The sequence below is a fragment of the Stegostoma tigrinum genome, chromosome 3 (assembly GCF_030684315.1).
Source record: "Stegostoma tigrinum isolate sSteTig4 chromosome 3, sSteTig4.hap1, whole genome shotgun sequence".
Lineage (NCBI taxonomy): Eukaryota > Metazoa > Chordata > Chondrichthyes > Orectolobiformes > Stegostomatidae > Stegostoma > Stegostoma tigrinum.
The window spans coordinates 124,070,862-124,098,809 of NC_081356.1; positions in this window are offsets into that span (position 1 = coordinate 124,070,862).

Genomic DNA, 27,948 nt, shown 5'->3' on the forward strand with positions numbered 1-27,948 from the left:
CATATGTGGTAACTTTAGCAATGTTTTTGCGATAGATACTGAGAAGGTGGAAACCTTATTCATTCCATCTTTGTTTACACTGCCATATTGTCTTGAAATGATCATATGCACAAATGTTGGTTTTGCAATCAAATATTCTTGTGCAGTACAAGCAGTTCCCTGAAATGATATACATTGACCTGCGTCAGTCCTGAATTAAACTGTAACATTTAAAAATCCAGTCCATGTAAACTTTGTGATCATGTCGAATCTGAACAACTAATAAAATAGAATCATAGAATGTTTACAGCAGAGAAGGAGGACATTTGGCCTATGGAGTCAAGTCTCTGCAAAAACAATTTTGTTAGTCTCTCCCTGCTCTCTTTTCCCTGTAATCTGGCATATTTTCTTTTCTGCACTTAGAGTCATAGGGATCTTCAGCATGAAAACGAACTCTTTGGTCCAACTCATCAATGTCAACCAGATATCCTACCTTAAACTAGATAACACAGTGTGGAGCCGGAGAAACACAGCAGGCCAGGCAGCATCAGAGGAGCAGGAAGGCTGACATGTTATCTCAGACCCTTTGTGTGAAAAAGTTGCCTCTTAGGTTACTTATAAATCTTTTGCCTCTCACGTTAAACTTATGCCCTCTAGTTTTAGGACCCACCCACCCCGCCCACCACCGCTGCCACCCTGGGGGAACGATCTTGACTATTCACCGTAACCACTCCCCTCATGATGTTTTAAATTTCTATAAGGTCACCTTTCAGGCTCAGACACTCTTGGAAAAATAGCCCTAGCCTATTCAGCCTCTCTCTACACCTCACACCCTCTAACCCTAGCAACATCCTTGTAAATCTTTTCTTAACTCTTTCAACTTTCACAACATCTTTCTATAACTTACATGCACTTTTGAAAGTCATGATTGAATCCACTTTCACTGCAGTTTTAAGTGGTGCGTACCAGGTACTAACAACTTGCTGTGTAATGTGTGTTTTCTTTATATTGCCTTTGGTTCTTTTGTCAAACACCCTAATCATCTGGTCTGGTTCTAAAGGCTTCCAAAAATGGAAACAGCTTGTTCCTGTTTATTCCATATGGACGCTTCATGATTTTGAATTTTTGTATCAAATCTGCTTTCACCTCAGCTGCTCCCAGTTTATCCACTAACTGAAGTCCATTATTCATGGAAGGATTCTCAAAATCTTTTCTGCACTCTTTATAATGGGTTCAATTCCTTCTCAAAATGCAACGGCAGCATTGGATGCAATACTTCAATTGTTGCTTTATTGGGTTAACATGATGCCCTTACTTTTGTACTCTTTGCATCTGTTTATAAAACCGAGGATTCCCTATCAACATCAATTCTGAAGAAGGATCACTGGACCCAAAACATTAACTCTGATTTCTGTCCACAGATGCTGCCAGACCTGCTGAACATTACCGGTAATTTCTGTTTTTGTTTCAGATTTTTATTTAGTATTTAACTCACTGTCACATTTCTTCCAAATGTGCCCAACTTGAAGAAGTTCTGAGATAATGTGAACTGCAGATGCTGGAGAATCCAAAATAACAAAATGTGAAGCTGCATGAACACAGCAGGCCAAGCAGCAGCTCAGGAGCACAAAAGCTGATGTTTCAGGCTTAGACCCTTCATCAGAGAAGTTCTGTTCCTCTCTCCAACAGAATTTCCATTCCAGTTCCTTTTCGTATTCTCCCCGTCATTAATTTCACTGTCACTCCCAGTGTTTAGCAAGGCATTTGTCCAAACTCATTTCCACAGCCATCACATTCCCCCGTGATTGCCTCCAGCTCAGACTCACCTCATGTGGATTCTCTGTCAAATTTCATCCTTCGTGTTTTGAATCCACCCAGGATCACAGGTATCTCTGTAATGCTTAACGTTCCTCAGCCAGCTGTTGTCACCACATCCTGAGATCCACTCAGTTCCATGTGTCACCATATGTACATTCTCAACGTCTCTCCCCAACAGCAGCACCTGACACTGACTCAGAGTGATCGTGCCACCTCCCCCCGCCCCCCACCCTCAGCCCCGTTCTACTTCATCTTCCATCTCATTTGACGTTCTAACAAGGAAGTTTCACTTTTCCTTTCAGGCATTAAGGAACAGTAGATGAAATAACTCAGAGAACCTTCCGCTCTTCCCTTTGCCTGTGACTCCATCCACCTTCCTGGCCCCATCTCCTCTTGTGTATTTACTATCCCTTCTTACCTTCCACTCTATGATGCTGAATGTTCTGTACTCAGCAAACATCTCAGGTTTATCCCTCTGCCTCCCCACCTTAATGTATTTCAGGCACAGCATGATGTTGAACTTTTCTTCCATTGCCTTCGCTTCCATGCCCATGTCTTTGGACAAGAGTCTTCTCTCCGTTGCACAGAGTGCTTCACCTATTTCCTCCATTTTCCCTCACCTGGACCCCTCCCTCTCACCTTTTACCTGCACTCAACCTCTACATTGAGAACTGTCAACGTGACATTGGTCGCCTCAATTTCTCTGCCATCCTTACCTGTTCCAACCTATTTCCCTCGGAACCGACTACATCCGTGCTCTCAGACCTAACCCTGACTTTATAATTTAGAAATCAGCTCTGAAGAAGGAACACTGGGCCCAAAATGTTAACTCTGATTTCTCTTCACATATGTTGCCAGATCTGCTGAGTTTTTCCAGCAATTTCTGTTTTTGTTCTTGATTTCCAGCATCCATAGTTCTTTTGCGGTTTTTTTGGTCCAGGATCCTGTATGCTTACTCAACATTTTTTCTACTCACTCTGCATTTTTAATGCTTTGTTCAGGTTCCAAAAGACAAAATGCTAGAAATATGCAGCTGGGCAGCCAGCACTGGTTCTGATCAAGGATCATCATCAACCTGGAATATCAACCTGTTTCTCTCCACAGGAGTTCCTCAGTCCGCTGAGTATTTCCTGCTGTTTTTTCAAAACTCGGGTTTCTAGTATCTGCAGTATTCTGCTTTCACGCTCCCAAGTTTCTCTGTTGCTGCAGTGTATTTAGAATTTCCCCTTTACATTTTGACAGCCTTTCCTCATTCCTCCCACAAAATGTAAATATTCACAATTCTATGCATTTTATTGCATCTGCCAAGTGCCCATGCAATATACCAAACTATCTTTGTTCTCTTGAATTCTGTTATTATCCCCCTCACAATCCTGGATTCATATTCATAATCAACGCTCGATTGCTGTGAAGTTGGCAGAAGAGGCAGGTGTGAAACACTTGCTCAGAAATAAATTCACAGGAAAGAAGGATTCTGACTGAGCAAGTAGGCCCCTGCTCTCAGTGAAGAGCTCAAACACTACTGAATGTGAATGGGGGGAGATGCATGGATATTTCCTATTGAGATACGTTTCCTTCATTTTGACCTTGGAGGAAGTACAAAGCAAGCTTACAATCAAGGTGCCTGGAATTCAGAGGTTCTTTATGTGGAGAGACAGAAAATTTTCTGAAGAAGGGTCTTGGCCCGAAACATCAACTTTTCTGTTCCTCTGAAGCTGCCTGACCTGCTGTGTTCTTCCAGCTTCACGCTGTGTTGCCTCCATCATCTTTTGTCTCCTGCCATAAAGTCAATTTTGTATCCAACTGGCCAGTTGACTCTGAAGCCCATGTGATCTAACTTTACAAATTAGTCTACCATGCTGACAGAGTACAAAAGCAAGGAGATACTTAATTTCCGGTGTCCACAGTTCTTTGTATTTGTTAAAGCAAGGAAGTTGAGTTTGTTCAAGATTCTTATTAGACTTCAGCTGGAGTATTGTATACTGTTGTGGTCACCACACTATATGAAGGATATGAATGCATTGGAGAGGGTGTAGAAGTGATTTACAATAATGGTTCCAGGAATGAGAAACTTCAGTATTGAGGATGGATTCGATAAGTTCACAGAATCACAGATTTCTTATAGACGGAAAAATACCTTTTGGCCCATCATACCTGCATCTGTGCTGCAAATGGGCCATCATTAGCTTGTGCCTTTTCCCCATACTTGCGGTGGTTTCGACTGATCTCCTTGGAGAGAAGAAGACAAAGGGCAGATCTGGCAAGGGTTTCCAAAACAGGAGGGGGCTGAATAAAGTAGACAGGGAGAAACAGTTCTCAAGTGTACACGATTAAGATTGAGAGGACATAGATTTAAAGTGATTTGCAAGAGAGACAAGGGTGATTAAAAAAAACTTTTACACTCAGTGAGAGGTTAGGATATGGGATGCATTACCTGGAAGTGTGTTGGAAGCAGGTCCAAATGAGGCATTGCAGAGAGCATTGGCTGATTATTTGGACAGAAATAATGTGAAAATCTTTTGGGGAGAAAGTAGGAAATTGAATCTCAGCAATGATGCTCATTTGAAGAGCTGGTGCAAACATGATGGGCTGAATGGCCTTCTTCTGCATCACAAGTGATTTTGAAACTTTCAGGAGGCAGCAACAACAGCATTAAAGTGTGTTGAAGGACAAAATTTTTCTTCCTCAAAACTCCTGTCATAATTTTGCCCAGTCTTACGATAAAACAGTCCTTTTGATTTTTTTTCTGAATGGATGGCTATAACATTGAGCATCCCCTTTTATTTTTCACACAGGTGGAAGCACCTTCTCCTAGTCTAGGACAACAATCCTTTACAACAAGGGATATGGCACTAAAACTTCAAACAAGTAACAAAGCAATTTTCAGTACACGTGCTATACAATAGGATAGTACACGGCTTCAGATGTTTTCTATTGTGGAAGCTCAGTCTTTGAGTTTTAGCGTTTGATAAAGTTTTCTGATTACCAATGTTCTGAAGAGTTATAGGGGCTGTGTGAATTATTCGATTGGTCATGGTCATATTCAATGGCAGAGCAGGTTTGATGGGCTGAATGGCTTACTCCAGTACCTTCGATTTGTTTATTTTGTTCTGTTACCATTGAAAGAGTAGTGGGTTTAACCTGTTTCTCACTCTACGGATGCTGTCTGATCTATTGAGTTTCTCCTCTGTGTTACTCTGTTCAGATCTCCAGCCTTAACTTGGACTTCATGAGATAACAGATTCATTTGTGTTAATTTTCCAAAATTTCCTAGTTTCAGGAAATACTGCAACAGACTGGAAAGTAGCGAATATAACCCTGTATTCCAGAAAAGAGGGGTCAGAAAACTGGAAAATATAGGATTGTTTTCTGTCATGGAGAAGGTGCTGGAATCACTCCTTGGAAAGTTAGTTGCTGAGTACTTAGAAAAACTCAAGCAATCAGGAAGAGTCAGCATAGTTTCATCAAAGGGAAATCATGTATAACTAATTTATTAGAACTCTTTGAAGGATGAACATATGCTGTGTACAAAGGAGATCCTGTAGCCATACTGTACTTGCATTTCCAGAAGACATTTCGTAAGGTGCCACATCAAAGGTTATTGTGGAATGTAAAAGCCCATTGTGTAGGAGGTAACATGTTAGCATTTTCAGAAGATTGGTTTGCTGGCAGTGAGTACGCATAAATGGGTCCTTGTCTGATCACCAGTATGTGAAGAGTGGAATCCATGGGAGTCTATGCTCAACCCTCAAAAATTTTACAACTTACATCAATGACTTAAATGATTGAATGAAGACATAGCAGCTAAATTTGCAGTTAAAACAAAGATGAACAGGAAAGTATGTTGTGAAGCAGACATCAGCAGTTGGAAGAAGGATATAAGTTGAGTGAGGGTACAAGGATTTTGACAGCTGGAGAACAATGTAGGAAATGTAAAGTTATTGACTTTGATGGAAAGAATTAAAAAACAGAGTGTTAATTTAGGGTAAATCGACTGCATCATTCCAGGATGCAGATGTTCTGGTACACGTGACAAAAAGCAAATATGTCGGTACCACACATAATCAGGAAGAATACTGGGATGCTGTTTTTTTATTACAAGAGGAATTGATCATAAAAGTAAGGAGGTTATGATTCAGTTATATGGGGCATTGATGAGGTTTCATCTTAATACTAGGTGAAGTTTTTGCCTCCTTACGTAATATTGGAGGTGATACAGAGGAGACTGATACCTGGAATGAGGAAATGTTGGGCAGTCTGAACTTGTTTTTCCTGGAATTTACAAGAATGAGGGGTGACCTTGTTGAAGCGTAAGACCACAGTGTAGGAACAGAAGCAGGTTAATCAGTTGAATGAGCTTGCTGCCCCATCCAAAGAGATCATGGGTGATCCAACAATTCTCAATTCCATTTTCCTGCTTTGTCTGTGTAACCTTTGATTCCCTTACTGATTAAAAAAAACTCTCAGCTTAACGATGGAACCCCGACAGACTTCGATGCTATGGAATTCACCATCCTTTGAGACAATCCAAAAAACTTTTCATTTCTGTCTTAAGTGGGTGACCCCTTACTCTTAAATTATGCCTTTGTTCCTCGCCTCTCCCAGAAAGGGAAGTAACATTCCTGTTTCTTCCCTGTCAAATCCTCAAAGACTCTTTTATGCATCAATAAGTTCTCCTCTCATTCTTCTGAATGAATACAAGCTCAACCTACTCAACCTCTTTAGTGAACCTTCTCTGGGCCATTTCCAATGCCAGTATATCTTTCCTTAAATAAAGGGACCAAAACTGATCACAATACTCCAGGTGTAGTCTGATAAGTGCTTTGTATAGTTTTAGTAATATTTCCCTATACTTAAACTCTTTGAAATTAAGGCCAATGGTCCATTTGACTTCCCTCAGACCTGATGACCTGATGCTAGCCTTTGTGATCTGATTAGTGATAAGATCCTGAAAGGTGGACATGCAAAGCATCTTGCTCTTGTGAACGAGCCCAGAACTGGGGGTGTCATTGTTTTAAAATTAGGGGTCAGGACTTTAGGTCCGGGTGGAGGAGAATTTATTTTTTCTCAGAGGACCGTGCGGCTACGGCACTGTCTGCCTCAGAAGGGGGTGGGGTGAATATTGGGAGGAGGGGTGGTTCTTGTTGATACCTTAAAGGCAGAGTTAGGTAGATTCTTATTGGGACCTAATGCAAATGTGGACTTCAAAGCACAAATAGAACAGCCATTGAACGGTGGAGCAGGCTTCAGGCACCAATGGCCTACCTCTGTTCCTATTTTCTATGTTCATATTGTGGACAAGCTTTGTGAGCCTTGATTGCAAAATTCACAATCTCTACAATGCTGCTGACCCACAATAATACTCATTCAGTTCAGATTCTGGTCCACAGCAACCCCCAGGAAGAGGATAATGGGATTCAGTGATGTTCATTCCATTGAAAGTCAAGGTCTGATTGGGTATGTATTCGTTGGAGTTTCAAAAAATGGGAGGGACCTAATTGAAACATATATTTTCCTGGCTTGAGGAGTCTAGAATCAGGAGATGCAGCCTCAGGTTAAGGAGTAGACCATTTAGATCTGAGATGATGAAACATTTCTCCCTCAAAGGATAGTGAACCTGTGGAATTCTTTTGCATCCAATGCCTCCATCATTCTAAAGAAGGGTCAAAATGTTAAGTGTGAGTCTCTTCAGCAATTTTTGTTCTTGTTTGTTTCTAAGCCTCTCTCTTACCCATTTCCCATTTTAATTATTTTATCATTGGCAGCCTCACATTTAGCTGCTGAAGCTGCTTCTCTCTTCACTCCTCATTGTCTGCTTCTCCCTACCTTTAATATGCTCCTTCAGAAAAAAGGATGAACCCATGTGGCACATTTGAGGACCACTGAAGTTCTGAAGCAAATTACAACCAATGATGGAAGTTTAGAAGAGATGTCACTTCCGTGCCTGTATAGAAAACACAGCGGCCAGTATGTGCCCAGCATATGTGACAACGACAAAATAATTTTTTTATTGCTGTTTGATTGAGGAGCAAATATATTAGCCAGGATGCCTTCCTCTTCAGTGTGATGCCAGTATAATCTTTTACATTTAGTCAAGCACTCCCTTGGGGCTCCAGTGGATGTCAAGTCATTGAATATATTCAAGAAGGAGATGGATAAATTTCTCAACTATAAAAGTATGGAGGATAATGGGGAGAGAGCATTTAGATGGCATTGAGATAAAAGAACAGCCATGATCACATTCACTGGTGAAGCAGGATCAAAGCGTTGAGTATTTATATTTCTATGTTTCAAAGGACAATTGTTAGATTAGATTAGATTCCCTATAGTGTGGAAACAGGCCCTTTGGCCCAACAAGTCCACACATCCCCTTGAAACATTCCCCCAGACCCATCCCCCTATAACCCACACACCCCTGAACACGATGGGCAATTTAGCATGGCCAATCCACCTAGCCTGCACATCTTTGGACTATGGGAGGAAACCAGAGCACCCAGAGGAAACCCACGCAGACACGGGGAGAATGTGCAAACTCCACACAGACAGACGCCTGAGGCTGGAATTGAACCCGGGTCCCTGGCGCTGTGAGGCTGCAATGCTAACCACTGAGCCACCGTGCCACCCCATGTGCTGTTCGATTCCTTCATTTTGAAGATGGTCATTGCCTGACACTAGAAACTAGACATGTAATCTACACTGACACCTTATAGCCTGACAGAGGGAGTGTTGCACTGTCAAAGGGGGCTGACAGCAAATGAATTAAATCAAGATTTTCTTGCTGAGTGATAGTAAACAATCCCATGGCGCCATTTCAATGAAGTGTTGAGTAGCAATTCCTATTGTCATGATCAATATCTACCCAGAATCAGATTATCTGGTCATTGTTACATTCCTTGGTTTGTAAATTTGCTGCCAAGTTTCCTACTACGGGAATAATACAAAAGTATTTTTTATATTTGAAATTTTATAACAGGGCCATAAACTAACAATGTGGCAGCACTATCTTTTTTAAAGACATTGTCTTTCTCTCTCACATCTTGCATAGATTCCCAGTTTGCTTTTACTATTCCAGTTCCTCTCTGCGAATTGTCTGCCAAAACTCAATGGAATTTTCTGCCTGATCACAACAAGCAGACAGCAGCCGGAAGTTTTCAACCCTCTGGTTAATTATTTATAAACCTCTGGCATTGACACGTTGCCACCATTACTCCTTTTACACTGAGGAATGGCAGCCAAAAAACTCTGCTTCCTTGTAACTGAATACAAATTAATCCAATAACTGATTAGCAAGTTTGCAAAACGATTTTTTTTGGATCAGATGAGGTTTTCAGTTAATTTTAGTGAATCACAGCCAATTTGCATTCTTGCGCCACAGTTTTGACTTTTAAAACTGCAAACCCAACACAAAAGCACATCAACACCGACATTCAATTTGATGAATGAGTTTCCAGTTAGATAAACTACACCTTGAACTGATTATGAAATTCTGGAAAGCTGTGCAACTTGAGGGTGTTAATTAAGCTTAATATCCATTATGACATTAGAACATAGAACATAGAACATAGAACAGTACAGCACAGAACAGGCCCTTCAGCCCACAATGTTGTGCTGACCATTGATCCTCATGTATGCACCCTCAAATTTCTGTGACCATATGCATGTCCAGCAGTCTCTTAAATGACCCCAATGACCTTGCTTCCACAACTGCTGCTGGCAACGCATTCCATGCTCTCACAACTCTCTGCGTAAAGAACCTGCCTCTGACATCCCCTCTATACTTTCCACCAACCAGCTTAAAACTATGACCCCTCGTGCTAGCCATTTCTGCCCTGGGAAATAGTCTCTGGCTATCAACTCTATCCATGCCTCTCATTATCTTGTATACCTCAATTAGGTCACCTCTCCTCCTCCTTTTCTCCAATGAAAAGAGACCGAGCTCAGTCAACCTCTCTTCATAAGATAAGCCCTCCAGTCCAGGCAGCATCCTGGTAAACCTCCTCTGAACCCTCTCCAAAGCATCCACATCTTTCCTATAATAGGGCGCCCAGAACTGGACGCAGTATTCCAAGTGCGGTCTAACCAAAGTTTTATAGAGCTGCAACAAGATCTCACGACTCTTAAACTCAATCCCCCTGTTAATGAAAGCCAAAACACCATATGCTTTCTTAACAACCCTGTCCACTTGGCTGGCCATTTTAAGGGATCTATGTATCTGCACACCAAGATCCCTCTGTTCCTCCACGCTGCCAACATTGTTGATAGAACTCATCTAAATTAATAAATCCCACCCAATGTCTTAAACGTAGATAATACTCTAGTGCAGTGCCGACGGTGTATTCAACTACTGGAGGTTTCATTTTTATGATGAGGCATTCAACTGATATCTCAGTTGCCTCTCAGGAGGCTATGAAAGATCCCACAGCGAGTTCCCTTTTATTGCCCCAACATCTTGACCAATATCTATTTTTCAATCAATATCTGAAAAAGAGACTCAGTTTATCTGGGTATTTTGCTTTGCAATGTGCTCACTTCATGGTCTACAATTAAGAAGTTCTTCATTGACACAAAGCCTTGGGGCATCCTGAGCTGTTGAAAATTTGATAAAAATGCAAGCCTTTCCTTTTATTTTAGATGTAATATTTTGATGGAGAATGCTGTACAATGTTGATGAATTGAAAATGATTTAAAATTGCTCCATGGAACTAAAACTCTATTTACAAGTTGTAAGAGATGATCTGAAAACTTTAAGGTTCTCATCATTGTCTGCCTCCTTGTATCCAATGCCTCCATCATTCTAAAGAAGGGTCAAAATGTTAAGTCTGAGTTTCTTCAGCAATTTTTGTTCTTGTTTGTTTCTAAGCCTCTCTCTTACCTATTTCCCATTTTAATTATTTTATAATTGGCAGCCTCATCTTTAGCTGCTGAAGCTGCTTCTCTCTTCACTCCTCATTGTCTGCTTCTCCCTACCTTTAATATGTTCCTTCAGAAAAAAGGACGGACCTATGTAGCACTTTTGAGGACTACAGAAATCCTGAAGCAAATTACAACCAATGATGGAAGTTTAGAAGAGATGTCACTGCCGTGCCTGTACAGAAAACACAGCAGCCAATAATGTGCCCAGCATATGTGACAACGACAAAATAATTTGTTTATTTCTGTGTTGTTTTGATTGAGGAGCAAATATATTAGACAGAATGCCTTCTTCTTCAGTGTAATGCCATGTAATCTTTTACATTTAGTCAAGCACTCCATTGCGGCTTCAATTTAGCCACTCACTCAAGAGACAGCATATATCTCATTCAATATTGCACTGCAGTGTCAGCCTTCATATTACGCCCAAGCGCTGGTATTGGCTTTGAACAGAGCCTTAAAATTTAAAGGTAAGATTGCACCAGATGAGCTATAGTTGACACTGCCTAACTCAGTGTTTCATCAAAATTTTGGTCTCTAACTACATCTCCTTATGTGTTGGTCAGTTTGCTTCACAGCGCTCCTAAAAACAAGTGCTTTACTGCATTAAAAATATTGTATACGTACAGTGATAACAAAGTGTGGAGCTGGATGAACACAGCAGGCCAAGCAGCATCTTAGGAGCACAAAAGCTGACGTTTTGGGCCTAGACCCTTCATCAGAATTTTTTTTCTGATAACGGGCCTAGGCCCAAAACATCAGCTTTCCTGCTCCTCAGATGCTGCTTGGCCTGCTGTGTTCATCCAGCTCTACACCTTGTTATTTCGGATTTTCCAGCATCTGCAGTTCCTATTATCTCTCATTGTATATGTATAAATTGGTTTTGCATTTTGTTGATACTGACTTCCAGATTTAACCTTTTGAGTTAACTTTCCGAGTTTCTTGCACAAGTATACCCAAATCGCTCTGAACACTTTTTTTAAGTTTCATGTTTCGAAAGATGTTTTGCTTTTTATTTTTATAACCAGTGCAAAGAGTATCACAATTCCCCATGTTATGCACCTTTTCAACCAATCTCTTAACATTTCTGCTTATGTTTACAGCCGTATTATGTCTCTATCGCAGCTTGCATCTCTCCTAATAACTCCATGGTATCAAATTTTCATTTCGTAATATTCTGATGGTCTTGCGATAGGTTACCATGTTGAAGGTGTTAAATAAATATAAATTGTTGTTGGCCCAGTTGCTAAATTGCAATTAGAGATTGGGAAACTCAACCATATGGAAATTATACCACATGATTTCTGTCATTCCATGATGAGTAGCACAATGTTAGACTTTTCATTCAAAGGAAGCCTAAATACCAAAATGGTATGTCTTAATCCTTAGATTATACAGCTCAAATGAGCAGATTTGTACAATGATACATTTTCTCAGATTATAGGGAAATAATATCTGCTTGCAGGATGTCGTGCTTTACCATACAGGGAGGCACTATTCTACAATTTGAAAGAAAGATTTGTAATTATGTAGTTCCTTTCAATCCTTGTGGCATGCCAAAAGAACAAAAGAAGAAAGAAAGGCCTTCCATTTCTACAAAGTACCTTTTAATGCATTAAGGATATTAGAAAGCACTTTACAACGAATGAAGTACTTTCCAACTGTAACCATTGCTGTAATATAGGATACACTGCTGACAATTTGTGCCCAGTAAGGTTTTACAAACAGAAATTTAGTAATAATCAGTTAATCAGTTTTTAGTAATGATTGTTAAAGGACTAATATTGGTGAGAGCACCAGGGAGAATTTCCTTACACTTCGTCAAGGGATACATTTAAAGTAAGTAATAAAGGAAGCAAAAGATTAGAGTTCAGAATTCACTGCCTAAGAGCATGATGAGAGTGTCATTTGAGGAGATGGTGCAGACCTGGCCTCTTTCTGTGCCAATAAAAAAATGTTGATTAGCTGATTTCATGAAATATAGCCAAGGGATCATTTACATCAACCAGAAGGGTCAAGTGGGCATGCAGGTTAATATCTCAGCCAAAAAATGCAAATAAGTTCATCACAATTAATTAATATTTGAAGTTTGTTCATTGCTATTGGTGTTGGCCACGTTGACAGTCAAACTACAGACAGTTGTAACTGTTACCAGATGCAGCAAATTATTTTTCTCCAACTTACAGTTCTACTATTTACATTTCTCAAGATTAATGATATTGGTTCAACACATAATTAGCCCTCAACTACAGTTCCTGGATCTCTAATACATGTCAAAATGATTTTCAAGAGAATGATAAATATCTTGGAAACAATTCACAAATTGGCTTTCTGGGAAAACTTTATCTAATCTTAATGCTTTCCTTTGTGGTTAACTTAACCACTCAGTTTTGTTACCATTACCAGTTTTAGATTGGAATCTATAGAGCATATTGTTCAGCAAGAAAAACTACATTACTTGACAAGGCATGCATTTGTGGAGCACTTTTCACAACCTTAGGAAGCTGCAACCTGTTTTACAACAAACTTTTTAAGTGTAGTCACTGTTATAATGTAGGAGACACCACAGAGATTTGGCACATAACATCGTCCATCAACAATGATGTGATAATGGCAAGATAGTGGTTGATGTGGATAAATATTGATCAAGGATCCAGGATAAATCTCCTGCTTGTCATCAGGGTAATGTCATGCAATCTCTAACATCTACCTGACAGGGCAGACAACACCTAATTTAACATAGAACATAGAACATTACAGCACAGTACAGGCCCTTCAGCCCTCGATGTTGTGCCGACCTGTCATACCAATTTGAAGCCCATCTAACCTACACTATTCCATGTACGTCCATATACTTATCCAATGACAACTTAAATGTACCTAAAGTTGGCAAATCTACTACCGTTGCAGGCAAAGGGTTCCATTCCCTTACTACTCTCTGAGTACACCTCATTTGAAAAGTGGCACTTCTGATATGTCCCCCACATCACTCAGCCACAAGTGTCCACTTTCAGTTTTTGCTCATGTCCTTACAATGGGGCTTGAGCCCACAACCTCCAGAGGCAGACATCTTAGCAATTGAGCCATCCCCTGCTCCAAGGAGATAACCTGTGTAAAATGATGATGTACATGTAATTTAGTGCTTTACTTCCAGTCAAATAATATTCAATAAGTTATAAAGTGTTGAAGTGAGCAAAAACCTGAAATGAAAACAAAATGCTGGAAGCTCAGGAAGACCATAGAAGGTATGCAGATGAGTGAAGTCTCAGTCACGGGCTCCTTGTAAAAATGTAAGGACAGCAATCTACAGTGAGACTCAGTGTCAGAAGCCTACAGTTAAAAGAGTAGAAGAGAGTTGGTGGGAGACAGAGTAAGCCTGCCAGGGAAGAGTATCAGAGTTACACAGTCAAAACTAGTGCTTATGAGTCGGGCGGAGACAGTGGAGCTAGTAGAAAAAGAACTTGTAGAATTCCTATCATGTGGGAGTAGGCCATTCAGCCCATTGAGTTCACACCAACCCTCTGAAGAGCATCCCTCTCAGAATCACCAACCCCACCCTATTACACTGCATTTTCCCATGGTTAATCAACCGAGGCTGTACATCTTTGGACTCTGAGAGGAAACCAGAACACTCTGGAGGAAATCCACACAGAATGTATAAACTCCATACAAATGGTTGCTTGAGGCTGGAATTAAACCCAGGTTCCTGGTGCTGTGCGGCATCAGTGCTAATCACTGAGTCATCATGCCACCCAAATTGATAAAGTGTGATGCCATATGAAAACACATAAGAAATTAGTTGATGACTATTTTGTTTTCCTTTGAAACCAGGATTCTAGGTTAAAATTAAGTATTTTAATTTGAGGTTTGAAAAGGCTGGGAGCAGGAGTCAGGGTGAGGACAGGGGATAGGGCTGCCGCAAAGCAAAAAGATATTATAGGGGAAGGAATCCTTTTCTGGTATGTTTTTAATTATATCTGAGTCAAGAAAATATAAAGTAATTTGAAATTGATTAATTAATTAGTGCAGATATGAAAAACTGAATTTGATCTTGTGCTTCATCACATAATTATAATCAGTGTTCAATCAATCAACCAATCAAAGCCAGAGGATAGAGTTACAATCAAATAGCAAGGAAGAGTAAAACAAGAAAGTTCTAAGTTGATCAGTAAACTAAAATCTGAGGCCTTCAGATGTAGAACATTGCACAGTACAGCACAGAAACAGGTCCTTCAGCCCATCATATCTATGCCGACCATGATGTCATTTTAAACTAATAATAAGTAAAACAATTTTGTTCACCTCCCTATGAACATCAGCAGAAACGAAGCAGTCATTGATCAAAATCTAGTCAGTCTTTATTGTTTAGTATGAATTACTGTTTAATAAATAGACCCATGGCAGGGCAGGTTGGTCAGTGGAAGTTTTATGTGGAAACTCCCAGGTTACTTCAACACAGTGTGGAGCCGGAGGAACGCAGCAGGTCAGGCAGCATCAGAGTTGCAGGATAGTCATGTTTTGGGTTGAGACCCTTCATCAGGGCTCAGTTCTGATGAAGGGCCTGAACTAAAACATTGATTCTTCTGCTCCTCTGATGCTGCCTGACCTGGTGTGTTCCTCCAGCTCCGCACAGTATTGACTGACTCCAGCATCTGCAGGTCTTGCTATTTCCCAGGTAGTTCCTGTGTTCTGGATAACTCAATTTACCTGTTATATGACCAACTGCAGCAGCCCAAGCTCTTGGTTTCAGAACTTGAATATGTGCTGACTTCACTGAAATATGTCTATTAGGTTTGAAGCTTTATAAATTGCCCAATGACCTGTTCACTTTGCAGCTTAGGGGTGTGCAGGAAGAGGGGGAATAAGTGACTGTATAAACAGTCAAGAGGGTTCTGAATGCATCTCACCCTCTGACCAGCCTTTCAGTCTGATTATTGATGAGAGAGACAGTTCATCACAGGAATGCAGCCATAGCCAAGTCAATAACACTATGGCCATCCCAGCTATACAGTAGGGATGTGAATCGGGGCGGGGGTGTGGTGGATTGAAAAGGCAGGGGATATGTTGGGGCAACAGACCGACATTTCTAATGTGAATCTAGGATTGTATATTGGCTCACTGGTAGCAGGGTCAAGATTGTCACTAAATGGCTGAAAAGGTGAGAGAGTGAGCAGTCAGTAGTGCTTAGAACCAATGAAATCAGTAGTAAGAGGTATGAATTTCAACAAACAGGTTTTAAGGAGTCAGTAAGCCGGACCTCAAAGATAGTAGTTTTCAGATTACTTGATGGCAAGTACTGGTAAGTACAGAATAGAGCAGATGAATACCTGACAGGAGACTGGGTGCAGGTGGGCAGAGCTTTAGATTCCTGGGCACTGGCTGGGCAAGTTGCACCTTGAGCAGATCTGGATTCCCTTGTGGGTGTCTTGCCAGTGCCACTGGGGAGAGTTTAAAGTAACCTTTTTTTTTGTATGCACTCATAGAAATGTGTGCATTGCTGGCTGGCCAGCATTTATTACTCATCCCTAGTTGTCCTGGAGAAGATGGTAGTGAGCTGTCTTCTTGAACCAATGCAATCCACATGCTGTAGGTAGACCCACAATTCTATTAGGGTGTGAATTCCAGGATTTTGACCCAGCAACAGAGAAGAAATGGCAATATATTTCTAAGTCAGGAAGGTGAGTGACTTGGCAGGTAACTTGCAGGTGGTGATGTTTCCAGGCATCTAGATGGAAGTGGTCATGGATTTGGAAGGTGCCATCCAAAGGATCTCAGGTGAATTTCTGCAGTGCATCTCATAGATGGTACACACTGCTGCTACTGAGCGCCGGTGGTGGAGGGAGTGGATGTATGGAGATGTGGTGCCTGATGGTGTCAAGTTTCTTGAGTGTAGTTGGAACTGTGTCCATTCAGGCAACTGGACAGCATTCCATCACACTCCTGAATTGTGTCTTGTAGATGGTGAACACACTTTGGGGAGTCAGGAGGTGAGTTACTCGCTGCAATATTCCTATTCTCTGATATGCTCTTCAAGCCGCCATATTTATGTGATGAGCCCAGTTGAATTGCTGGTCAACGGCGACACCAAGGATGTCAATAGTGGTGGATTCATGATGGTGACACGATTGAATGTCAAGGCACAATGATTAGATTGTCTCTTGCTGGAGATTATTATTGCCTGGCATTTGTGTGGCACAATTGTTATTTGCCTCTTGTCAGCCCCAGCAACAGGGCAGGGGTATGGGAACCAGAAGGCAATGTTAGGGAGAAGCACCAAATGCCACAGGTGCACCAGCATTTTTAAAGACCTCCCCCACTCTGCCTGACTCTATGAAAGTCCATGCCAAAGATTGGTCAGCATAACGGCAACTGAATGACAGAACAAACCTCTTTAAAGAGAGGATAGTTCAGATGCCATCATGTTAAAATTCTACAAGTGGGAACCCAGAGATCCCTGGCTGATGACAGGGATAGAGGGCTGAATTTTACACTGCACTTGCACATGGTTTGGAAGGGTGGGGAGGGGGCACAATCAACGTTCCTGTAAAATTTTACTGGGGGGGGGTGAGGGGGTGGATGTTGTGGCAGGAATATTTGGTAACTGGCCTCCCTTTTCTTGCCACTGCCCATATTTTACCTACAGGGGAAGGTAGGGGTGAGCTACACCATTTCAGAAGCCTGCTTGCTTTAGCTGAGTAGGTTGTAGTTGGAAAAAAGGTCGATCCTATTTTGTTTGACCTATAAACCCAGAAGAAGCAACACCTTCCAGGAGATCACTCCTCCTTGCTTAAGGCTCCCTTTTTGAACTCTGCCGACCTCCTCCAATATTCCCTACCACAATACTCAACCTTCAGACTTACCTGGGCTCCTCAATGTGGTGGCATTACCTGTAGATGTGACAGTGGCCATTACTCCCAGCCATATCTGCTCGGACTACAGAGCTGCTGGATATCTGCTAAATAAAGAAAAGGAAACAAAGAACTGTGGATGCCGGAAATCATAAACAAAAACAAAAACGGAACGTGTTGAGAAACTCATCAGGTCTGCAGCCTCTGTAGAGAGACAGAAGAGTCAATGTTTCGGATCCAGTGACCCCTCTCTTCTACCTCCAAAGGTGCTGCCAGACCTGCTGAATTTTTCCAGCAATTTCTGTTTATTTTTGTTGCTGGATATCCAATTGGCCAGCAGATCATCAAAGTGGGACTTTCACTTTAAAATGTTTAACTTTGTTCCCACCATTAATTGCTAAGGTGCACAAGTTGCAATAACACTGTGAAGACCCCCGAAATATTCAGCCTCTCAGTGTGTGCCACAGCACTCTTTAAGACCCAGCCTAAAGAGAGAAATGAAACAAAATATAGAACATAGAGCAATACAACACAGGAAGAGGCCCTTTGGCCCATCGTGCCGGTGCTGACCATGATGCCATTTTACAGTAATCCCATCTGTCTGCACATGGTCCATATCCCTGTATTCCCTTCTTATTTAAGTGTCTGTCAAAATGTCTCTCAAACATGCTATTGTATCTGGTTCTCTGACCTCTCCAGCAATGAATTCCAGGCATTTTCTGATTTCTGTGTAAAAAAGCTTGCCTCACACATCTCCTTGACACATTTCTCCTTCCCCATCTTAAACCTACAGCTTCTACTATTTGACATTTCCACCATCGGAAAACGATTCCAACTCTCCACCCTATCCGTGCCTCTGATAATTTTAAATATTTCTGTCCTTATGTCCCTCAGCCTCCAACGCTCTCGAGAAAACAATTCAAGTTTGTCCAACTCTCCTTATAGCTAATACATTCCCATCCAGGCAAAATACATTCTCAGGCAAAATTCTGGTAAACTTCTTTTGCACCCTCTCTAAAGCTCCCACATCCTCCCTGTGGTATGGCAGCCAGAACTACACACAATACCCTAAATGTGGCCGAACTAAAGTCTCATACAGCTGCATCATGGCTTGCCAACATTTATCCTCAATGCCCCAACTGATATCAATGCCCCAAACTATATCATAGCTCCTTGAATGTTTCTGAGTCAAAATCCCTCCCCAACAACATTGTGGGTCTTCCTCCATTGAAGGATTACAGCCACTCAAGAAGGCAGCTCATCAACATCTTCTCCAGGGATGGGCAATAAAGTTGCTCTAATTTGTGGCACCCACATCCCATGAATGAATAAGAAAAGAAAGATACTTTGAAACATCGAGGTTGTGAAAGATTTCAAAGAAACCCAAGTTTTTCTTTAACAAACATGCAAAGATGATGTGTGAGTGATAATGGGAACTGCAGATGCTGGAGAATCCAAGATAACAAAGTGTGGAGTTGGATGAACACAGCAGCTCCATACTTTGTTATCTTGCAAAGATGATGTGTGTTGCTTCAAAGTTATAAAGGCCAGAGCCTTGGGATTCACCACCAGGCTGGAGACCTGAATGGAGTGGGGACAGATGGTGGGCTGAAGCCCAAGCAGACTGGATGGTTGTTGGACTGAGGGCTGGTGCGACTAGTCACCAGCTCGTGACCCAGGACAGCCCACGTGTGGAAGCCCCCACACTCATCCACTGAAAGACTGCAATGCTCAATTTTTTGACTTTATTCTCATTTTTCTAACTTATGCCATGAACATCTCTAAGTAATGTAACTCTTTTCCTTTCTTTTTCCCTTTATTTCTGTATTTAGATCTGTAACTAGGTACTTTGTACCGAAGATGGCTCCATAATGGGCAACAGTGGAAATTTTTCACTACACACCTGTACTTCCACAGTTGAGCACATGTGGCAATAAAGGAAATTCTAATTCTAAGGGATAGCAGGAACTGTCGATGCTGGAGAATCTAAGGTAACAAGGTGTAGAGCTTGATGAACACAGCAGGCCAAGCAGCATTAGAGGAGCAGGAAAGCTGATGTTTTGGGTCTGGACCCTTCCTCAGAAAATGAAGAAGGGTCCAAACCCGAAACGTCAGCTTTCCTGCTCCTCTGATGCTGCTTGGCCTGCTGTGTTCATCCAGCTCTGCACCTTGTTACCTCAAATTCTAATTCTAGTTCTGTTTCCAACCTCAAACCCACTTATAGTAGCAGTGCAATCCCCAAGGAAAGGTTTAAAAAATAGACAAGGAAGTCCCATGGCTGACAACAGGGGACGAACACACTGCAAGCCCCTAAAGTGATCAGGGCTAGCTGTGCAGCATTTTGATCAAGGACAAAGTTGAAATAGGCTGCATTAGTCTCTATGTTTGAGGCAGTACAGATTGTAGATTTTTCAAACAGCCTTCTGTGGGAGATTCCCTGCAAACATAAATATATTTCTCAGGGCAAGTGTCACTACACAGTAACAACCGCAACCACTAAACCACACACCAGTGACAGCTACACCACTGGGAAAGGGCACTGCTGAATGGAGCCAGAAATCCAGAGGAAGGGATAGCATGGAGGAGTGAAAAATTAAACTTGCATGAGAAACTCCCAAAAGAAAAGGGTGTTGACTGGTGGCAAGTGAAAATAAAATTGAGAATCAAGCTGGAAGGTGAAGCACAGAGAGAGTTTGAGAATATTTTGCAGCTAACAAAAAGAGAATCTAAAAAATCTCCTAAGGTTACATATGTAGTAAAAGATTGGCAAAAGTATATGTCGTGCCAATCATAGACTTAAAAGGGGCTTTACATGTGAAGGCAGGAGTCAAGGTTTTCTATAAATACTTTGCATCTACCTTTACCAAGAAAGTACAAGCTGCCAAAATCATGGTGAAAGGGAAGGTGGTTCAGGCAATTTTAGAGTCATAGTCTTGCAGCACAGAAACAGACCCTTCAGTTGAGCTCATCCCACACCATCCAGACAGGCTAATCTGACCTAGTCCCATTCACGAGCATTTGTTTCATATCCCTCTAAACCCTTCCTATTCATACACCTGCCTTTTACATGTAATTGTACAGTCCCCACCACCTCCTTTGGCATCTCATTCCACACGTGCACCACCTTCTGCATGAAAAAGTAACCCCTCAGGCCTTTTTAAATCTTTTCCCTTTCACCTTAAATCTATGTCGTCTAGTTTTAGACTTCCCCCACACTAGGAAAAAGGCCTTAACTATTCACCCTATCTATGCTCCCCATGATTTTTAAACATTTACAAGGTCAACCATCAATCTCCAATGGTCCAGCAAAAATAGCCTCTCCCTGGAGCTCAAACTCCAGTCCTGGCAACATCCTTGTAAATCTTTCCACACCCTCTCAGTAGATTAGGAGGCTATATTAGATAAGTAGATTATGCTCAAAGTTGATAAGTTTTCAAGGGCAGATTCAAAGCTTCCCAGGATATCAAGGTAAATAAGGGTAGAAATTACAGAGGCACTGGGCATAATTTGACAATCTTCCTTACAATTTGCGTAGGGCCAGAGGCCTGGAGAATTATAGATATTCCATCTTTGGTTTAAAAATGATGCAAATATAAACCTAGGAACAAGGGGCTGATCAGTTTAACCTCAGTGATGTGGAAAATTTTACAAATGATAATTAGGGAGAAAATTAACAGTGACTTACGAATGTAGATGGATGAAGGAAAACATATGGTTTCATTAAGGCCAAATGATGTTGAATTAACATGCTTGAGTATTTAGGTAAAGTAGCAGTGAAGGTTGATAAAGGTAATGCTAGTGATAAGTTCAGGGGCAGGAATCATAGTCCCTGGTTCTGCTTCTGGCCTGGGCCCCCAGTCTAAGCATAGTGGCCAGAACCACACCCTCCCAGCCCCCACCACTCCCCCTCCACCCGACCACAGGGGACCCTGAGAGCCGCAGGTCCCAGTTATTGGTCCCTGATATATTCCCCTGAACTGGGCCCGGATTGTCGCATGCTTGGACTTTGAAAAGTCATTTTACGCAGTACCACACAACAGACTTAGAATCATAGAATTTTACAGCATAGAAGGAGGCCATCATGACAGAGCTAGCCAACTCGTCTCACCTTCCAGCCCTATCTCTGTAGCCCTCTAAATTCATCACATCCAAATGTATAGATATATCAACTCTCTTTTGAAATGTCCTATGGAATCTGCCTCCATCACTCATTCAGGAAGCACATTCTAAATCCTAAGAACTCTCTGAGTAAAGAGATTTTTCTTCATCTAACTTGTAGCTCACTTGTTGACCACTTTGAAATTGTGAACCCTAGTACCTGAGTTACTGTTTTGGAACAGGCTAGATACCCTCAAAATGTCTTAAGAGTAGCCTAGACCCTATTTTTTTCTTACTTTAAAGGCAGATGTGTAGTGGGTGTTAAAGATATGATGCAACTGGTCAAACCACTCAGCTTTAAGCAAAACAAAATTTGTTTTAACATTCAAGTTGAGACAAAAACAAAAGAAAATGGAATTAACTATTGAAAAACCTAAATGATCTGATACAACCAACTTAACTAACTGTTCCAGTGTAGCAAGTTCTCATAAACATACCCCTTGGTCACGAACCACATCAACTCCCCCTCCCACTCCCTGGGTGACGTGACCATCCTGGGCCTCCTCCAGTGTCACAATGATACCACCCGGAAACTGGAGGAACAGCACCTCATATTCCACCTTGGGAGCCTACAACTCAATGGTCTCAGTGAAGGCTTTACCAGTTTCAAAATCTCCCCATCCCTGGCCCCACACCAGGACCAACTCTCACACCCATTTCCTTGACCTGACACAACTTGTTCATCTTCTCTCCCACCTATCGACTCCTCCCACCTCAGTGACCTACCACTCCCTTAGTGACTGAAAGAGCCATTACTACATAAGGCACCCCCTATTTAAACCAACTGAATGCAACACCCGAAATAAAAAACACCAACATTTACCATTCACTGCCTTTGAGTCCAATAATCTTAAACTCAATCTGGAATTAGAGATTTTGATCCTAACAAGAGCTTGTTACGCATCAGGCTAAATCCCCTCAAAATACATGCAGAAGATAATCTAGAGTCCTTTTTTTAATTATTATTTTAAAGGTAGGGCATTGCATTCCAAATGCAATTCAATTAATCAAACTAATGGGCTTGAAACAAAACACACTTTATTCAGCTATTGTAATTAAAATACAGATAAAATAAAAATAAAAGAATTGGCTCCACTATAAATCTCTCATAGGGCTTGACAAAATAATGTATATATTAACTATTACTAATGAACTGTTCCCATGGTGGAACATCCCATAAAAACACCCTTGGCAAAGGCAAATTCAGTAAAATATATTGTCTCATATGCAATTCCCCAGCTTTTAACAGAAAGAGGAATAAAAGCTTACACATCCAGCTTCAAGATCTCAGCAACTGCTACTGAAGGCTAAAACAAAAAAAAGTTCTGATTCTGTTGGAGCATGACCCCACCCATTCAAGCTGCTTCTATTGATCCAACTTTAAACAAAAACCAAAGGCCTCATAAGCTGTTACTTTATTGGCTTCAAAATGGGCTGCTCAGCAGCTTTGTTTCAATTTTTCTTCACAATAAAACCAAAAGAAAATATGCAGTTCAAACCTATATACTCTTTACATAGGCAGAACAAAACCCTCAAGGCATCTTATTTATACGAGACCATAATTACATGCATTTGAGGGACCAGAAGGGTCTGATAACTGAATGGACCCACATTTAACTTCACCAGAAAGGCCTTAGATAGTGGTCTTTCCCCACTGCACATTAGCCGCAGCTGCCCTAAGCTTTAGTGCGTCCCTCAGCACATTGACCTGGGCCTTAGAATGTGTCAGTTTGCAACACTCGTTTGAGGTCAATTCCTTGCTCTGGAATGCCAACAAGTGTCAGGCAGACTAAAGAGCGTCTTTCACTGAGTTGATGGTTTTCCAGACGCAGTCGATACTTGTCTCAGTGTATATCCTAGGGAACAGGAGAGAACTGGCCGGAGAAGACCGAGTCCCGTTTGTCAGGCTGCTTAGGACAAACCTTGAGAATAACCACTGCATCTGGCTCAGTGACTCAGTGATTAACACTGCTGCCTCACAGCACCCATGTTTGATTCTATCCTATGGCAGCTGTCTGTGTGGAGTTTGCACATTCTCCCCTTGTCTGTGTGGTTTCCTCCCACAGTCCAAAGATGTATAGGCTAGGCGGGTTTGCCATGCTAAATCACCCTTGTGTTCAGGGATGTGTAGGTTAGATGGGTTATAGGGGGATGGGGCTGGGTCAGAAGCTCTGATGATTGGTGTAGGCTTGTTGGGCCGAATGGCCTGTTTCCACACTGTTGGTATTTAATGAAAATCTGTGTCCACACTTCCAATGCAAAAGCAATTCCGGAAGGAGATGTGTAACAGTCCCAACCCTGCCACAGCCACTTTGAGGGCGGTGTGTGGTGGCACAAGCTGAGCACTCATACATCAAGGATCTCACAGGTAATGCCCTTCTCACCACCAGCTAAGCAATGTCTTGATGCTTGTTGGAAAGTTCTGGAGGTGAAGCATTCTGACAGTCTGCACAGGGAACGACATGACAGGATCCACCCTCACCTTTTCCCTCAGGGTCTTGAGGACGCTTTGTGCCGACCACTTCCTGATGGACTTGTGTTCAAAGGTGCTTTCCTTGTCTCTACAAAGGACATGTGATACAGAACAGTCCAACCACTTGGTGCATTCCACAGCAATGAGGTCCATCCTTTGCAACACTGGGACAGGAAGAACCTCAATATGTAGTGCCACTTGGTGTTTGCATACCAAGGGTCTATGTATGAGCTTGATGCAGCCACACACAAAAGTGGCCATCAGGATGAGGGAAATGTTGGATACTTTTATCCCTCACTTATCCAGAGTTTTGAACATAGTGTCCCTGTGGACATGGTCCATCTTAGACCTCCAGATGAATTTGAAAATGGCTCAGGTGACTGCAATGGCACAGGTTCAGGGAATGGGCCAGGACTGCACCACGCACAACAACAGAGAGAGTGCCTCACACCTGATGATTAGGCTTTTACTCACAATGGAGAGGGCACTGTGCTTCCAAAGGACCATTCTGTGCCTCAACTTGGCAGTGTACTCCTCCCCAGACTTCTGCGCATGCCCCAGCACCTCCAAGCCATATTCCCTGTATCTTCAGGTAATCTGTCCTGACAGTGAAGGGGTTACCGGGTCAATCATCCCAGTTCCCAAATAACACGGCTTTGTTCTTGCCTCAATTTACCTCGGCTTCCAAACAAGTTCGAACTTGTTTCAGATGCTCGTGAGTCTGCGCACTGACAGTGGATCTGAGCAGAAAACAGCGACACATCTTTGTATAGGAGACTTTAACCTGCAGGCTTCCTGCCTGGAATAGTCACCCCATTCAGCTCACATCCTTCCTGATGATCTCAGCAAAAGTTGCCATACAACACACAAGGAGTGCTGGAGACAGTAGGCAGCCCTGCTTGGTTCCAGGTCTGATCGGGAAGCTTTCTGATTCCCATATGCCAGGTAAACATTCGTTATTTCAAAACATACTTTACTCTTAAAACATATCTTTATATACACAAAGTCACAAACACAGTTTAGTTCTATACAGTACAATATCAATGAAGCAAACAAACATTGGAGTTTGGCTCTATCAAAACAATACAAAGGCATCTTTTACATGAACCAGATTATATTCACATGCGTTCATGGTGACAAGAGGGTCTGATAAATGAATGAACCCCCATTTAACTTCAGCAGGAAGTAGATCTGTATCATGTCATTGAATGAATTTAGACCATACTTGCTGTTATTGTTGAGTTCTGGTGAAGGTGTACACTTGATAACCCATTACCCTGCCTCCTCTCTTTTCGGATACTGACTGACCACTAGTGCCTGTTTTCTCGGAGCTATGACAGTCATATCAGTGCACAAGCCAAACATTTTACACTGGTGTTGCTTTTTTTTAATGTTATTTCACAGAATCTGGGTCATTTCCATCTGTGCACAAATTGATTTTCAGATTTTCAACATAACATCAATGGCCACACCATACAAAGTACTTCACTGGCTGTAAAGTGCATTGGACACCCTGAAGGAATGAAGCGTACTGCAGACATGCATGATTTCCTTTGTTTCTTGTTTATTTCTGCACTGCTTTCAACACTTGAAACGTTGCTCATATTTCATTTCATCGACTCCTCTGCATCTGGAGGAGTGTCCCAGGAATCTAAAGCCCTCTTTCTTGCATCAACTTTCCAGCCATGCATTTATCTGCCTTACTGTCTTAATTCTGTGCTCGCTTGCCTTCACTGATTAAACATCTGTCTTAGCCCTCAATATACTTAATGGCCCAGCAGCCTGCACAGCCCCACTGCGCTTTAAAAAAATTAACAAGTTCGCTACCCTCCGAGAGAGGTCAGTCCCCCACAACTCTGTCTTTAAACGCGCAGCCGTGCACTCTGTGCTTGAGCCTTCTGGTCCCCGACTGTCCCACAAGGAGAAACAACCTTTCTCATTCACCCTGGATAATTAAATGTGAGGCTGGATGAACACAGCAGGCCCAGCAGCATCTCAGGGGCACAAAAGCTGACGTTTCAGGCCTAGGCCCTTCATCAGAGAGGGGGATGAGGTGAGGGTTTTGGAATAAATAGGGAGAGAGGGGGAGGCAGACCGAAGATGGAGAGAAAAGAAGATAGGTGGAGAGGAGAGTATAGGTGGGGAGGTAGGGAGGGGATAGGTCAGTCCAGAGGCAGAGACCCTCCCTAACCTATTCTTCCTCTCACCCATCCCTTCCTCCCACCCCAAGCCGCACCTCCATCTCCTACCTACTAACCTCATCCCGCCTCCTTGACCTGTCCGTCTTCCCTGGACCGCGCCCCCCACCCCACCTCCCCACCTATACTCTCTTCTCCACCTATCTTCTTTTCTCTCCATCTTCGGTCCACCTTCCCCTCTCTCCCTATTTATTCCAGAACCCTCACCCCATCCCCCTCTCTGATGAAGGGTCTAGGCCCGAAACGTCAGCTTTTGTGCTCCTGAGATGCTGCTTGGCCTGCTGTGTTCACCCAGCCTCACATTTCATTATCTTGGATTCTCCAGCATCTGCAGTTCCCATTATCACTTTCTCATTCACCCTGTCAAGTTCCCTAAGAACAGGTTGTTACATTTGTGGTTCACAAGAACCAGAAATAGAACATGAGGTGGGCAGATACTGAATCCCTTCACGACCGCTCTCCGTGATGACTTCAGTAACCTCCTGGGTAAGTACTGCCCTCTTCACAGCTTCTTGCTGCGTACCAGGAATCCAGCTATGGTTTGACCAGTGCAGTGTATAGTTTTAGTAGATCTTTCCCTAATTTTATACCCCATTTGTTTTGAAATAAAGGCCAGTACTCCATTTGCTTTCCCCAATCTCCGCTGAATTTGTCTTCTAGTTTACTGAGACTTACGAACGAGGAGTCCCAAATCCCTTCGTGTTGCAGCCTTCTGCAGTCTTTCTCCATGTTCACCTTCCAATCTGTTACACTCAGTACACATTGGAGATATTTGTTTCAGGTTTAACGAACTGACCATGAGAAACAAAAAAACTTTCATCTTTCTTGCATTCCGAATGTTTGAAAGCTTTTCTCAACCAACGAAACTAATTTGAAGAAAAACTAAAAGAACTGCGGATGCTGTAAATCAGAAACAATAACAGAAATTGCTGGAAAAGCTCAGCAGGTCTGGCAGCATCTGTGGAGAGAAATCAGAGTTAACATTTTGGGTCCAGTAACCGTTCCTCAGAACTGGGTCATCGACTCCAAAACGTCAACTCTGATTTATTTTCATGGATGCTACCAGACCTGCTGAGCCTTTCCAGCAATTTCTGTTTTTGAAACTAATTTGCAGCATCGTTGTGCAGGTTAATAAAATGAGCAACCATGCACGGCAAAGTTTTACGATGTTAGACTTCTCACAGCTTGCTTAGCATAATCACATCTGTTGTACCCTTCAAGAAAACATTTGGGAAAACAATTTAATTCACATGAAGATCTGGCATGAAGCACCAGCTGGTAGTAGAAAGCAGTCTCAATCACAAAATGTAAAGTATCTATAAATTAATAGGTTTCTTCCTGTTCACCTCTTTGCAGGCGCATTTTTAAATTCCTTTAGCGAATTTTGAGAAGATCCACCATTCTCTGAGAAAAAGAACAGGAAATGACATCACCAACACAGGAAATGACATCACCAACCCAAGGAAACCAAAACAGATAAATGGAAAGCGAGACATAACACCAGCGCTTCGTCGGAGGCTCACTGATGATGTTACCTAGAATGGTGACAAAACATCTGGGAACA